Raw genomic sequence first — 13,235 nt, forward strand, 5'->3', positions numbered from 1 at the left:
GAAAGAAAAGCGAGGATTTAGCTCCACGCGAAGACACTGGGTTCCATCCCTGGTACTGCAATCACAAAACAAAACTCCAAAAAATGGCAAGGAAATCATGGGTGCAGCAGCCCTTCTAGAGAGCGTGGAGCCAGCCGGGGAACAACTCTGCTGCTTGGAGGGTCTGCTCAGGGATACTGGCCTGCCTCCTACCAAATCCCAACATCTATTTCTGAAACCTGGACGGCCCAGCCACCAAGTGCAGGCCCCCTCCCATAGTCTCCCCTCCTCCACCTGCCTCTGGGGGTCCCTCCTGTCTCCCTGTGGGTGCCAGGCCTTCTTGGAAACCTCTTTTCAAGCCCGAATCCAGCATGCGTTTCCCTGTCAGTCTTGCACCCCAGGGACCCCTGGAAGCCCCCACAAGCTCCACTGACCTGTGTCCCCAGACACAAGGAAAAGGGATGGGATGTGATTCACAAAGCAGAGCCTCATGCATGGGTTTTGGGGAAACAAAGGTGGGTGTGATAGGGCGGAAGAGTGGGGATTGGGAAGGAGGGAAGAAGGGACTCAGGGAGAGCTGGGTCTCATTCATTCATTAATGCAGGCATGCAGTCATTCAACAGGCGCTGGGGTAATCACCTGCACCCTACCCGCATCCAGAACAGAGATGAGAGCAACTAACTGCGATCAGTGTTGGGACAGAGTAAGGACAGACAAGACATCATGGGGACACAGGCGGTCCTCTGATCAGCCCTGGGGACAAGGAAGGCTTCAGCCTGAGGACAGCAAAGCCATGCCATGGCCGGAAGGTGGAAAGGGAAGGGTAAATGCCTAGCTTGTTCCCTCTTCTAGTCAGGCAGGGCCATTAAAGGGGGCCCCATTACCATTTAGGGAGGGGTGGGAAGAGCCCCTGTGGGAGTGGGACAGTGAGAGAGGGGTAAGTGCAGGGATGGGCTGGGAGGAAGCAAGGCCACCCCGTACAGTGCTGACCAAGGTACAGCCCGGCAGAGACAAACTCCAGATGAGGCAGCACTGGGAGACAATGTCTGTGGTTCCAAGGTCATGTTTAAGACATGAATGCCCCAAACCCTTCGCCCAACAGATCACCCTGAGATGCTTGGTTAGGGTTTCCAAGAGTGGGTGTCACCAAACTGTGCACACCCAGGGGTTTCTGCCCACAGCAGGCACAGCTGCCTCTGAGACCCCTGTCATTATGGCTGCCTTTGGGATTATTCCCAAGACTGCCACCGTGTCACAGGCCAGCTGGGCCCCTGGGAACCTGCTTTAAATGAACAGACAAAAATTATGGGACAAGCATGCTGCCAGTGAATGACCATTCTCTGAGCACCCCGAGGACCATTTTCTTAAGGAGGTTAAGTGTGGCCCAACTACACTGTCTCCTTGAGACCCACTGCCCCACCTCTAAGAACCTTGAGTTCTCTGCTATTTCCTGAGAGCAGGTGGTACACTGTGGAGTCTTGGCCCTTCCTGCACTCCTGTGCCAGGTTCCTCTGGGACCCTCTGAGTTGGAACTGCCAATTTCTAGGTCACCCTTCAAGCTGGCTGCAGAACAGGATGCCCAGAAGCACTGGGTTTGAAACTGCCACCTCAGGCCCAGGCCTGTCCCCAGGTCTGCCACAGATGCCTTCGAGGCCAAAGTCAAGCTCACACACTCCTGGGCCCCAAACAGGTGATCCCTGATAGCCCCCTGATGGCCCCAGCTCCCTGCCAGCCAGCTTCCCATTTCATGCTCCTGGTCCAACTATGGAATAAATAATCGATGCCCAGTGCCCTCTCTCTGGGAATGACACTGCTGAAATAAAAGCGCTGTTTGCAGGCCTCTCCCAAGCCCCAACCTCCAAGAGCCAGCATCCCTGGCAACAGGGCAACTGAACACGTAGAGAGGCCAGCGGTAACCACAGGCAGCCAGGGTGGCGCTGGCCACCCTTCCCCTCTACCCTGCTCCACCAGTGGCCCTTCTCAGAGAGCTGTGGAGCCTGCCCTCCCGGCCCAGGGCACTCATGGCACCCCGCAGGCACAATGCCACCCACGTGCCCAGCTGGAAGACCCCACCTCCCTGGCTCCCTCCACTGAGCCCTGACAGGGACACAGGAGTCCCTGACCACGTCTGGTCCTGATAGGCCGGGTCACTAAGGCAGACACCAGAGCCTGAGTCCCTGTGGCTCAGCCAGGAGGGCATAACTCAGCCCCACAGCGTCTACAGCCTGGGCCCAGCCCAGGGCACCCACTCCCTCCTGAGCGGCCAGCGGCAAGCTAATGTCCAGCCTTCATCCCAGGGACCCCGAGGGAGTGGGGGTGCCCATGAAGCTCCCAACCCCGCCCTCCTTCTCTCCGCCCATCTGCACAACTCAGAGACCACCCACAGCTTCCCTAACTTGTTCCTCTGAACCTTCACCCAACGCTCTTCTGAGTGTGCCCCCAACTCCGGACTCAGTCCTAACGATCCAAGGTGCGGGGCAGTGTGGGACTCCACCTGTGAGTGGGGGAGCAGGCAGCCCGAGGATGGGGCGCTGGGAGCGCGGCCTTCCCAACCCCCCCTTCCCAGCCTGCAAGGAAACGCACTGACCTCATTTGCCCACTGCAGCAGCCTGCGGGTGCCGGCCCGGGGTGCCCCTCATCTCCGGCCCCGGTTGGGGGAGATAAAGGGGGTGACAGCTCTCGACTCCCGCCCCCTCCCCACAGGTGGGGGGCGTCCGCGCGTCAGTCCGCCCGTTCTCTCCCCGGCCCCGAATTCTAATCCCGGTCACGTGCCTCCCCCGTGCACCCAAAAGCCGGACCCAGATTCGGGAACACCTTGAGAGGGAGGCGCGGGTGGGGGTGGGGAGCAGGGGTGGGGGAAGCAGGGCCCGGGCGCCCGCCCCCCTCAAAAGTTTCTCCTACCTTGAAGGATCCCCAAGCGCTCCTGCCAGCTGCGCCCCGGCCCGGCCGGCGGCCAGGACGCGCAGCCTCCTGCCTCTGCCTCCCTAATTAATCCGGAGAATGGGGAAGGCGCGGCGGCGGCGCGGCGGCGGGAGGAGGAGGCGGCGCGGGCGGGCGTGGGGCGCGGGGAGGGGCGCGGGGCGCCGGCCGGGGGCTGCAGGGTGTGGGGCCCCCACCCCCGGAGCGGGCTGCGGCGGTGGCGGCGAGGGCGGGGCGCGGGGCGCGGGCGCGAGCGGCGCGCGGGGAGGCTCTTTGTTCTGTAATCCCAGTAAGATTGCCAGCCATTCGCCCCGGCCCTAATCCCAGCCCCGCGCAACACCACCCTCCATTGGCTGCCATTTACATACGGGATTAGCCCGCCCGCCCCGCGCCCAGCGCCCCGGCCCGGGCACCGCGCACCCCCCTTCTCTCCCCGGCCAGGCCTGCGAGACGGCGCCCTGAAGCTCCGGGCGCCAGGTTAGAGAGCTCTCCCCGAAACCGGGGGCGCAGCAGGGTGGGAGGGTCAAGGTCACCCGGGGAAGAATCCTAAAGCGGGAGGGGGGACCCGGGAGAGGCCGATCTGTTCCACTGGGCACCCACTCGTACCGGGCCCGAGTTGGTCTGCGTCTCTCTTGAGCTTTGTCTCCCGGGACGTGGCATGCCCAAGGTCGTAGCAGACGGCCTGTATTTTTCTGCCCAGCAATCCTTCTGATCCCCACGCATTCTTTTACAGCCCCCACCCCATACCAGTGATTTAGGGAGCATAAATTTTGGGAGCACATGCCGCCCCTTCTGCCCCAAGCCCCTACATCCTAATCAGCACAGGAAGTCTGATTTTCCCTGGCAGGGCCGCGAGTCCTGGGCTGGGCCTCCGCTAAGCATATGGTGGGGACACAGCCCACCAGATCCTTGTCCTAGGGAGCTCCAGGCCCAGAAGGGTGATCAGGGGAGACTGCGGATGTGGGGAACCTAACTTGGCCCACCAGACTCCTCGTGGCCTCCTGGGTATACAGTAGGCCCTGCAGAGTTAACTTGGGCACCCAGGATCCCCCATGGTCCAGAGGACTCCTTCCTCCTGGCAGCCAGAGGCCCTGTGCCCTGGGAGGGTGCTGCACAGAGGTGCAGGGTCAGGGTTGAGACCTCTTAAAGACCCCCTCTGTGCAGACTTGCAGAGTCATAGCACCACTGCCCCATGTTGGCCTAGGCTATTGAGTTCAGATTGTAGGTCTTCCTCTTCCCGCCTGCTGTAAATTTAGGATCTCACTTCTCTGAGCTTCCTCTTTTGCCTACCCTCAGTGTCTCAGTCACAGTGTGACCTCCGAAGGGGATAATGCTGGCATCTGATGGGTGCTGGGCATCTGCCTGCTGGGCATGGTGGTGCATGCCTGTAATCCCAGTGCTTGGAGAGGCTGAGGCAGAAGGATCCTGCATAGGAACCCAGTCAGGGCAATTAGTAATTTGGTAAAACTCTATCTCAAAATTAAAATGAAGTAAAAGGGGCTGGGAAAACAGCTCAGTGCAAAACCTCTGGGTTCAACACCCAATACTGCAAAATATACACAATTAATTTAAAAACCTCGGCCTCACTCCTTCCTTGCAGGCCTGGTACTCTGGGTCCCTCGCTCAGACACACAGTCTGTTCTGGCTGCTGTAGGCACTGGCTCTGTAGCCCTGCTGCCCCTGATTATGGTGTCTTGCTCTCTCTGTGCTGGCCCAGGAGGGGCCAGCCTAAAGCATGGCCTTGGGTGAGCCTCTCTGGAGGATGCCAGTCCCTAGAAGGATTGTCGGGGCACCTAGTGTGCTGGCAGAACCTCTGTCACCCAAGTCCTCAGGCCTGGAGGCTTGGAGGCCTGCTGAGGCCACAGCACCAGTGTGTGTGCTCAGCGCTGCCCTCTGCAGGCGGAATTTGGCACGGCGCGGCTGGGAGCTGGATGAGGGAGGGATGCTGCCCTCCCTCTGGCCTCCGAGTTAATCTTGCTTCCCAGGAGTGCCTGACGGCCAGCCTGACTCCGCCGCACCCAGGAAGCAGTTGGTACAATTGAAGCAGGAGCCTGGCTTCATGAAGGAGCTGTGGTGCACACCTGTAACCCCAGCACTAAGGGAGGCTGAGTTTAACCCAACTTGGGCAATTTAGCGATTTAGCAAGACCCTACCTCAAAATAACACATAAAAAGGCCTGGGAATATAGCTCAGTGTGAAGGTACTGGGTTTAATCCCCCGTATTTCAAAAAATAAAAAAAATCATTAATACATTTTATTTAACCTCCTATACCTTTTTTTTTTTTTTTGTACCAGGGATCAAACTCATGACCTTGTGCTTGCCAGGCAGGCACTTATGCTGCTGAACCAACTCCCCAGCCCAATCTGCTATAGCTAAAACTTTGTCATTTTAACATATAGTAAAATTGAGATATTTCATATTCTTTTTCGTGTGCTAAGAAATCCAGGAGTTTTAGTTTTATTTTGCATTTTGAGGCAGCATTTTGCTATGCAGTTAAACTGGCCTTGAACTTCCTATGTAGCCCAGGCTGGTCTCAAACCTGCCATGATTCTCCTGTTTCAGCTTCCTGAGTGCTGGAATTGTAGGTGTACACCACCACACTCAGCTCTAGGATTTATTTCACATACGCAGAGTATCTCCATTTCTTCTTTTTTCTTTAAAAACATTTCATTTAAGTATTTTTTTGCAGTATCAGGAATTGAATGTAGGCCCTTTTCAATGGGCTACCCCTGCAGCCATTTTTTATTTTTGTGTTTACCCAGGCTCTCACTAAATTTCCCAGGCTGATTCAAATTTGAGATTCTCCTGCCTCAGTCTCCCAGGGTTCTGGGATTGCAGGCACACACCGCTATGCCCAGCTTATGTATTCTTAAAGCTACAAGCCCCTTTTTTCCCCAGTGAATTCATGTAGACGTTCAGTTCATGCAAGAGATGAGCCTGGAATTTCCTCTGAAGAAGCAGGAATACCTCAAGAGCTGTCTGCTTCAGGACACCCCTCCTCCATTGAGAGGCAGCCTTACACTGGCATCTGTACTGAAAAATCATAATAATGATGATTCTAGCATCCATTCAGTGCTTGTTCTAACTCAGGCATGATGCTCATGTCCTACCGGTATTATCTCAACTAATTCCCAGTGAGGGGATAGTGGTTGTCCGTGGCTGTAACTAAATACCTGAGACAGTTAACTTACAAGGAGTAGAGCTTTGTTTGGGCTCAAGGTTTTGGAAGCCCTGGTCTACAATCAAAGGTTCCTGGGGCTTTATGCCTGGTGTGGCAGGGGCAGGTGGGGGAGCAAATCTACTTGCCTCAGAGCCAGGAAACAAAGGAGATATAAGAAAGGATAGGGTCACATAGTCCTCTTCAAGCATGTGTCCCCAGTGACCTGAAAACTCTCACATATCGGCTGTGGTGGTAAACGGCTGTACTCCCAGCACTCTGGGAGGCTGAGGCAGGAGGATCCACAAGTTAAAGCCCAGTCGGGGCAGTCTAGAACTTTGGCAGGCTCTGTCTCAAAATTTAAATGTTTTAAAAGGGCAAGGGTGGGGATCAGGGATATAGCTCAGTGGCACAGCACCTGCCTGGCAAGTGGGAGGTCCTGAGTTTAAGTCTCAGATGTTGAGAACTATTGAAGCTGGAGACTGACCTAGGATGTGACCCAGATATAACCCTATCAAAACAGCAAAGAGCACTTGGTCAGCCACAGGAAGACATTGCTACAGCCCAGAAGAATACCACAACTCTAGATAATCCAAGCCATGGGTTGCTAGGCAGAGGGCTGAAATTGACATTGTCCTTCCCAGTGTATAAATAAACATACTGGGCTGGGGATTTAGCTCAGAGGCATAAGCACCTGCCTGGCAAGTGCAAGATTATAAGTTTGATCTCTGATACCAAAAGACAAAAAACTCAACAACAACAACAAAATGCTGCACTGGTTGAGCAGTGCCTTTGTTCCCGTTAGAAGAGTAAGTGCTCCACCTGACCCCGGCTTTGTTTTTCTTTATTTTTTCTCATCCTCTCAGTGTCCTTCACCCCAAGAACCTCTGGAGCCTCATGGGTCATGGCCCTCAGTACCACAGAGAGAGGAAAAAAAAAAGAAAAAAAGAAAAGAAAAGGCCTGGAGATGTTGTGCTGTGTGAAGGGCCTGGGTTTAATCCCTAACACCACCCTCACTCCCCAAAAAACCTCTAAAAAGTGCTTATTTACTTTTGCAGTCCTGGGGGGATGGGAATCTAGAAGCATTCCAACACCAAGCTACTGTCCCTAGCCTTATTTCATTCCAGAACAGGATTTCGTTGAGTTGCCCAGGCTAGCCTTGAACTTGTGGTTCTCCTGGCCCCAGCTTTACAGTCCCTGTGTTAAGGAGTGGGTCTACCCTGGGAGAGCTCTGGGGGAGAGCCCTTACCTTGTTTGCACAGACCTGGCCTCCAAATAACATAGATGCAGATTTAGTGGGGTTTCAGAGTCCACCCAGAGAAGAAGCAGCCCCAGAGGATCTGGGGTCTGGCACCCTCGGAGACCCAGCACCCCAACTGGTACTGGGGCCAAGGATCAGGTAGGAGCACAGAACCAGCACTGCCTTGCACCTCCTCTTCTTCTGCTGCTGCTATGTCTGGGCTCTCCAGCCTCCCCTTGGGGTTCCCTGCAGCCCCCCACTCTGGCATGAACCAGAAAATGACTGCTCTGCTAGGTGAATTTAGGTACAAATTAGTGAAGACTTAGAACAACTTCAAAGCTAGAGGACAAGAGACAGGAAAAGTGTGGTGGATTGGTAACTGGTGGTCAACTTAAACGCCGGCTGAACTGAGTCAGGTGGGGTGGAGTGTGGATGGGCCACCTGAGGACTGCGGCCAGCATGAAAACGAGACCCGGAGAGGAACGGTAGTGCTGTGGGTTCCCCTAAGTGCTGTTGTTTGGAGCCATTGGTTCCCCTGGAGGAACTTGTCACATTGGCTCCCCTGATATGAACTTGGCTGTTATTATCAGAGGAGCCCAGGATCTTGTTGCTGAGAATGACTGCAGTTCACTTTGGGGGAGCTTTGGTCCGTCCTTTGAGCATTGCTTTCTGGCCCCAGAGGGGGACATGTGAGCTGTTTAATCTCCAGGAGAAGCTTGTCACGCTGACTTCCTGCTATGCACTCAGTTGTTCTCATCACTGGAGCAGCTCAGGACCTCATTGTCACTGAGGATGCCTGTGGTACTTTCCAGGGGAGCCCTGGTCCTTAGTTTGAGCATCGCTTCTTGGCTCCAGTACAGAACTCTCGGACTTCTGGCACAGATCCTTTACTCTGCTGGCACAGACTTTCTAGCTTCTATCACTGACCTTTGGACCTTCCCAGCAAAGATCTGTGGGGCCTGACTTGCATGCGTCATTATCATGGGCTCTGAGTTTTCAGCTGGACTCATGCAGGTGATTGCCATGGGATCTGAACTCTTGGTTGGATTTTCTAGGTGTTTAGTTTTGTGGACAGATTTCCTGTACTTTCTTTGTATTTGACTCTGGGTGACTAGCATAAAATACTACTATAAACTATGCATCCTGGGGCTGCGGGTTTAGTTCAGGGGCACAAGTGCCTTCCTGGCAAGTGCGAGGTCATGAGTTCGATCCCCAGTACAAAAAAAAATTATGCATCCTATATGTAATCATTTTCCTTGCAACCCTTGACTACAACATAAAACATCTTAAAAAAAACTTTCCTAGAAATGGAGGGAAGGGAGGAAAAAGATCAGTGGCAAGCTTTGGGGGCTTTTGGCTATGTACCCCGTTGCGCTGCCCATCATGCAGCTGCCACACATCTCCTCAGGGAACAGGAGAATACTGGGGAACGGAGGACATGAAGCAGCCAACCATCTTGTCGCTGTGATATCATAGCACAGCAAGAAGTGTGTCCATAGCCTGGCTTGGAAGGGGCACATCTGTAGTTCCAGTGTTCTGGGAGGCTGAGGCAGGGTACTTTCAAGTTCAGGACCTAGGCAACTTAGCAACTTGGTGAGATTCTGTCTCTAAATACAAATTCAAAAAGGCTGGGGACAGACTAGATTCAAATTCACACATCTTTCTACTTTAGTTGCCTAAGTCGCTGAGAGAGCAGAAGGGCATGACCTAGCCTGACTGCTAAAATATTTATTTCCTGTTGTAGGGTTTTCTGGAAGCCAGGACTCTGCTTTGGTCCCAGCCCCATGAGGGTCCTGCAGAATCTCCCAGTCTCCCTGCTGTCCTCCACACCATTTCCAACCCCGAGGAGTGGTTGGGTGAGGCTTTGAGCCAGGTGGGCTTCTTCTTTCTCCCTTCTTTGGGCACCGAAAGCCACCTTTGAATGCTGCTCCCCCTGGCCCTTCTTGCTCTGGCTTCCCCCTTGCCCTGGGTCAGCCACCTACCAGCCAGTCACAGAGGCCCTCGATCCCACCCCACACTCAGCCTCCAGGAGGAAATTTTGTGTCGCTTGAATGATTATTTGATCACTGTCTGACTCATCCATTGCTGTGGCTTGGATGTGGTGTGAGTGCCCCCTTGGCTGTGTGTGTTGAAATGGAAGCCCCATTAGGAGGCACTGTGGTGAGGAGGCATTTCTTTCTGGGGTTTAGCACTGGGCCTTCAGGTGGTGGTTAGGGTTAGAGTGGAGCGCCTGTGACAGAGCCCTGGCTTTTAAGAAGAGGGAGGCCAGGTGAGGTGGTGCATGTCTGTTATCCTAGCATACTGAACACTAAATGCTTTGGAGTATGTGCTTCTATAAACAATGGAGGTGTGCACTTTTTTTTATTTAGAGAAAAAAATAAAACAGAAAAAAAGGGTAGAAATAATACAGAATTTCACAAAAAGATAAGAAATCACTCATTGATAGATTACATATTGTTATCTTAGAACTAGTTCAAGTTACAAAATCAAAGCATAAAAAGTGGACAGTCAAACAATGACAGTACAAACTATTCTGTTTGATGAACTAACAAAAGCTTAGTAGCATGGTTATCTATCTTGCACACTTAAACATACATACAGTTATGTCCTTCAGAGCACTTTCTTTCCCTTTCATTATTACAATATCTATTATAAATTTTGGATCTTATTATTCTTTCAGTTTTTTATTATTTTTTACTCTAGACAGACAATATATTTACAAATGTGAATCTGATTTATTTCAGCTATGAGGATAGTCTCAAGTTGCCTCCATTTATCTATGAAAGCCTCAAGATCATCCTTTTTGTTACCAGGGATTGAGTTTGCAACCTGACACTTGCCAGGCAAGCGATTATGCTGTTGAGCTAAATCCTTGGCCCCAAGATGATCTCTTTTTATGGTTGAGTAATATTCCATTGTATAAAAATATCACATCTTTTTCTTGTTTTATTTTAAAGAGGATAAAACAAAACAGAACAAAGAAGATCAGAAGAAAACGTTAAGTGACACAGATTTCAAAGCAAGACAACAGGAGATCTACAATGGCTAACATAGTATCTCTTGTTTTCTTCTAAATAGTTGTCTCTATCTTCATACACAATGAATTCATACAAAACAAAATAGTATAAAACTGATCAGAACAGTGTAATGAAGGTAATATAGGCCTTCAAAACCAGACGATAGAGAACTCAACAATGGGTATTGTAATGTCTCTTGTTGTCTTCAAAATAGCTGTCCATACCTTCATGTATGTTAAAATTAAATAATACAAAACAGACTAAAATCACTCTGAACAAAGAATAAAATCATCACTGGATTTCACAGCATGACAATATGAAAACAGCAATGGATACCATAATGTCTCTTTTTCTTCAAAGTAGCTGTTAATTTCATCATGCTTAATATAATTGATTCTTGTAAACTGTTTAGAAGTTCTAGGCATGTATACCTATTCTTCCTGCATTAGAGGGAAAAATGAAACAAAGCAAAACAAAGCAGATTACTAGAAAAATACAAAAGAAAAAGCCAAATATATATCAATAGCAAAGAGCCCAAAACAATGACGATATATGCCTTCAGAACAAGGTGGTAGGAATATAACTAAGGTTGTTATTTTACATAGGGATCTTCAAAAGAGTTCCTCAGATCTCAGATAAAAACATGCAAAATTGTTCTAGTCCTATGAATGTTAACTGTTTTGTTTCAAGAACTTAGAGAATTTGTGGCACAATCATCTTAGCTATCCTAAGTGTGTTTATACAAAGTTAGATACTTTTTCTTTTCCCTTCCTTTTTCTTTATCCTCCTTTTCCCTGAGATATAATGTCTCCTGTACTTTGAGCAGATTCTTACCCTTTCACTGTATTTATTGAGGATTTTGTATCTTATTTACTCTTACCATTTCTTTTACTTGGGAGGCAATATGGTATTTGCACATGTGAGTTTGATTTACTTCATTTATGACTATGGTCTCAAGTTGCATCCATTTACTTATAAATATCTCAATGTGATCCTTCTTTATAGCTGAGTAGTACTCCATGGTATAAAAGTACCACAGCTTTTTTATCCATTCCTCAGGTGATGGACACTTAGATTATTTCCAAGATCTGGCTATTACAAATTGTGCTGCTTGGGGCTGGGGATTTAGCTCAGCGGCAGAAGTGCCTGCCTTGTAAGCAGGCAGTCGTGAGTTCGATCCCCGGTACCGATAAAAAGGAAAAAGACAAAAAAAAAAAAACAAAAAAAAAAAAACAAAAAAAAAAAAACAAATTGTGCTGCTATAAACATGGGTGCACATATTCACTGTGGTATGATGCTTTCAGTTCTTCTGGGAATATGCCTAGAAGTGGAATAGCTGGAACAAATGGAACTTCCAATCCCACAATGATTGCAGCAGTCTACACTCCCACCAATGGTGCAGGAGTGTTCCTTTTTCCCCATAGCCTCCCCAGCATCTGTTGTTGGTAATTTTTTTTTTTATCCTGGCCATTCTTTCTGGAGTGAGATGGAATCTCATTGTGGTTTTAATTTGCATTTCTGTAAATGAGTAATGATGATGAACATTTTTTCATATATTTATTTGCTATTTGTATTTCTTTATCTGAGAAATGTGTATTCATCTCAGATGCCCATTTTTGGATTGAGTCTTTGAATTTTGGGGGTCTGATTTTTAAAAATTCTTTATATGTTCTAGACAGAGGTCCTTTGAGGGACAGTTGATTAAGATTTTTTTCCCAATTCATGGGTTTCCTTTCTACTATGTTGGAGATTTCTTTTGACATGAAAAAACTTTTTAATACGATGAGATCCCAGTTTTTGATTCTGGGAAGTATTTCCCATGCAGTTTGATTTTTATTCATGAATTTCTACCCCTATGTCTTCAAGATTTCTACCTGCTTTGTCTTGCTGCATATTTAGTGTTTCTGTTTTAATATTTATATATTTGATCCATTTTGACTTTAATTTAGTACATGGTGATAGGTATGGGTCTAGTTTTAGTTTTCAGTGTATAGAGAGCCAGTTGTTCCAGCACCATTTATTAAGGAAACTATCTTTCTTCCAGTGAACGTGTTTGGCCCCTTTATCAAATATAAGGTGGCTGAGTGTGTTTGTAGTTGTGGTTGTATCTTCTAATCTATTCCATTGGTCTTCAGGTCTGTTTTTATTCCAGTACCAAGATGATTTTATTACAGTAGCTTTGTAATATAACTTCGTCAGAGATTGTGATGCCTCCTGCCTTGCCTGTGTTGCTCAGAATTGCCTTTGCTGTTCTAGGTCTTTTCTGGTTTCAGATGAATTTTAGGAATGATTTCTCTTGATCTGTGAGGTATGCTAGTGGTATTTTGATTGGAATTGCATTAAATCTGTATCACAATTTTGGGAGAATGGCCATTTTCTCAATATTTATTCTTCCTATCCATGAATAAGGGATGTCTTTCTATATTCTGAGATCATCTTCAATTTATTTTTCAGGGTATTATAAATTTCCCTGAATAGATCTTTTACTTCTTTTGTTAGATTGATTCCTAAGTATTTCATTTTTTTGGATGCTATTGTGAGGGGTGTGTGTGGCTTTTCATTTCTTTCTCAGTGGATTTATTATTTTTATATAGGAATGCTATTGATTTTGAGTGTTGACTTTGTATCCACCTACATTACTGAATACTACATCTTTTTCATCCGTCTTCTGCATAAAGACAAAGAGGTCATCCAGGAACTCTTTCCTTTCAGGATCACCATCTAGTTCATATAGCTTGGCAAAATCTTGGGAGATCTCTCTTCCCCGGCCTCCATCGGCATCATCACTCCAGGCCAAACCGCCATTCTGCTTAAGTTGCTCATCTGGATTCCAGCTTGACTGCCCAGCCATGGAAACAGAAGGTGGGGCCTTGGAAGCATCTTTGGTATGGTCTTCTTTAGTTTGCTGTCCCTGTTGGGGGA

General features: G+C 48.9%; 1 protein-coding gene and 1 long non-coding RNA gene across 4 annotated transcripts in view; one reads left to right on the forward strand and one right to left on the reverse strand.

The window, feature by feature from the left end:
- Gtf2ird1 (GTF2I repeat domain containing 1) overlaps positions 1–3,103 on the reverse strand; it is a 69,366-nt gene extending 66,263 nt beyond the window's left edge. The window contains exon 1 of one of the 2 annotated variants that reach the window (XM_063234501.1): positions 2,881–3,103. The gene's annotated coding sequence lies outside the window, so the exon portion shown is untranslated. Of the gene's footprint in view, positions 1–2,566; positions 2,774–2,880 lie in introns of those variants that run through there. The other variant, XM_063234502.1, reaches the window with a different exon arrangement.
- Positions 3,104–3,132: 29 nt separating this feature from the next.
- The window catches only part of LOC134472563 (uncharacterized), a 38,841-nt gene continuing 28,738 nt past the window's right edge, over positions 3,133–13,235 (forward strand). For both annotated transcript variants that reach the window (XR_010042450.1, XR_010042451.1), the window contains exon 1: positions 3,133–3,375. This is a non-coding gene — a long non-coding RNA (uncharacterized LOC134472563). The remainder of the gene's footprint in view (positions 3,376–13,235) is intronic.

Source organism: Cavia porcellus, unplaced genomic scaffold, assembly GCF_034190915.1.
Source record: "Cavia porcellus strain 051 isolate PalLab524CR breed Dunkin Hartley unplaced genomic scaffold, mCavPor4.1 scaffold_23, whole genome shotgun sequence".
NCBI lineage: Eukaryota > Metazoa > Chordata > Mammalia > Rodentia > Caviidae > Cavia > Cavia porcellus.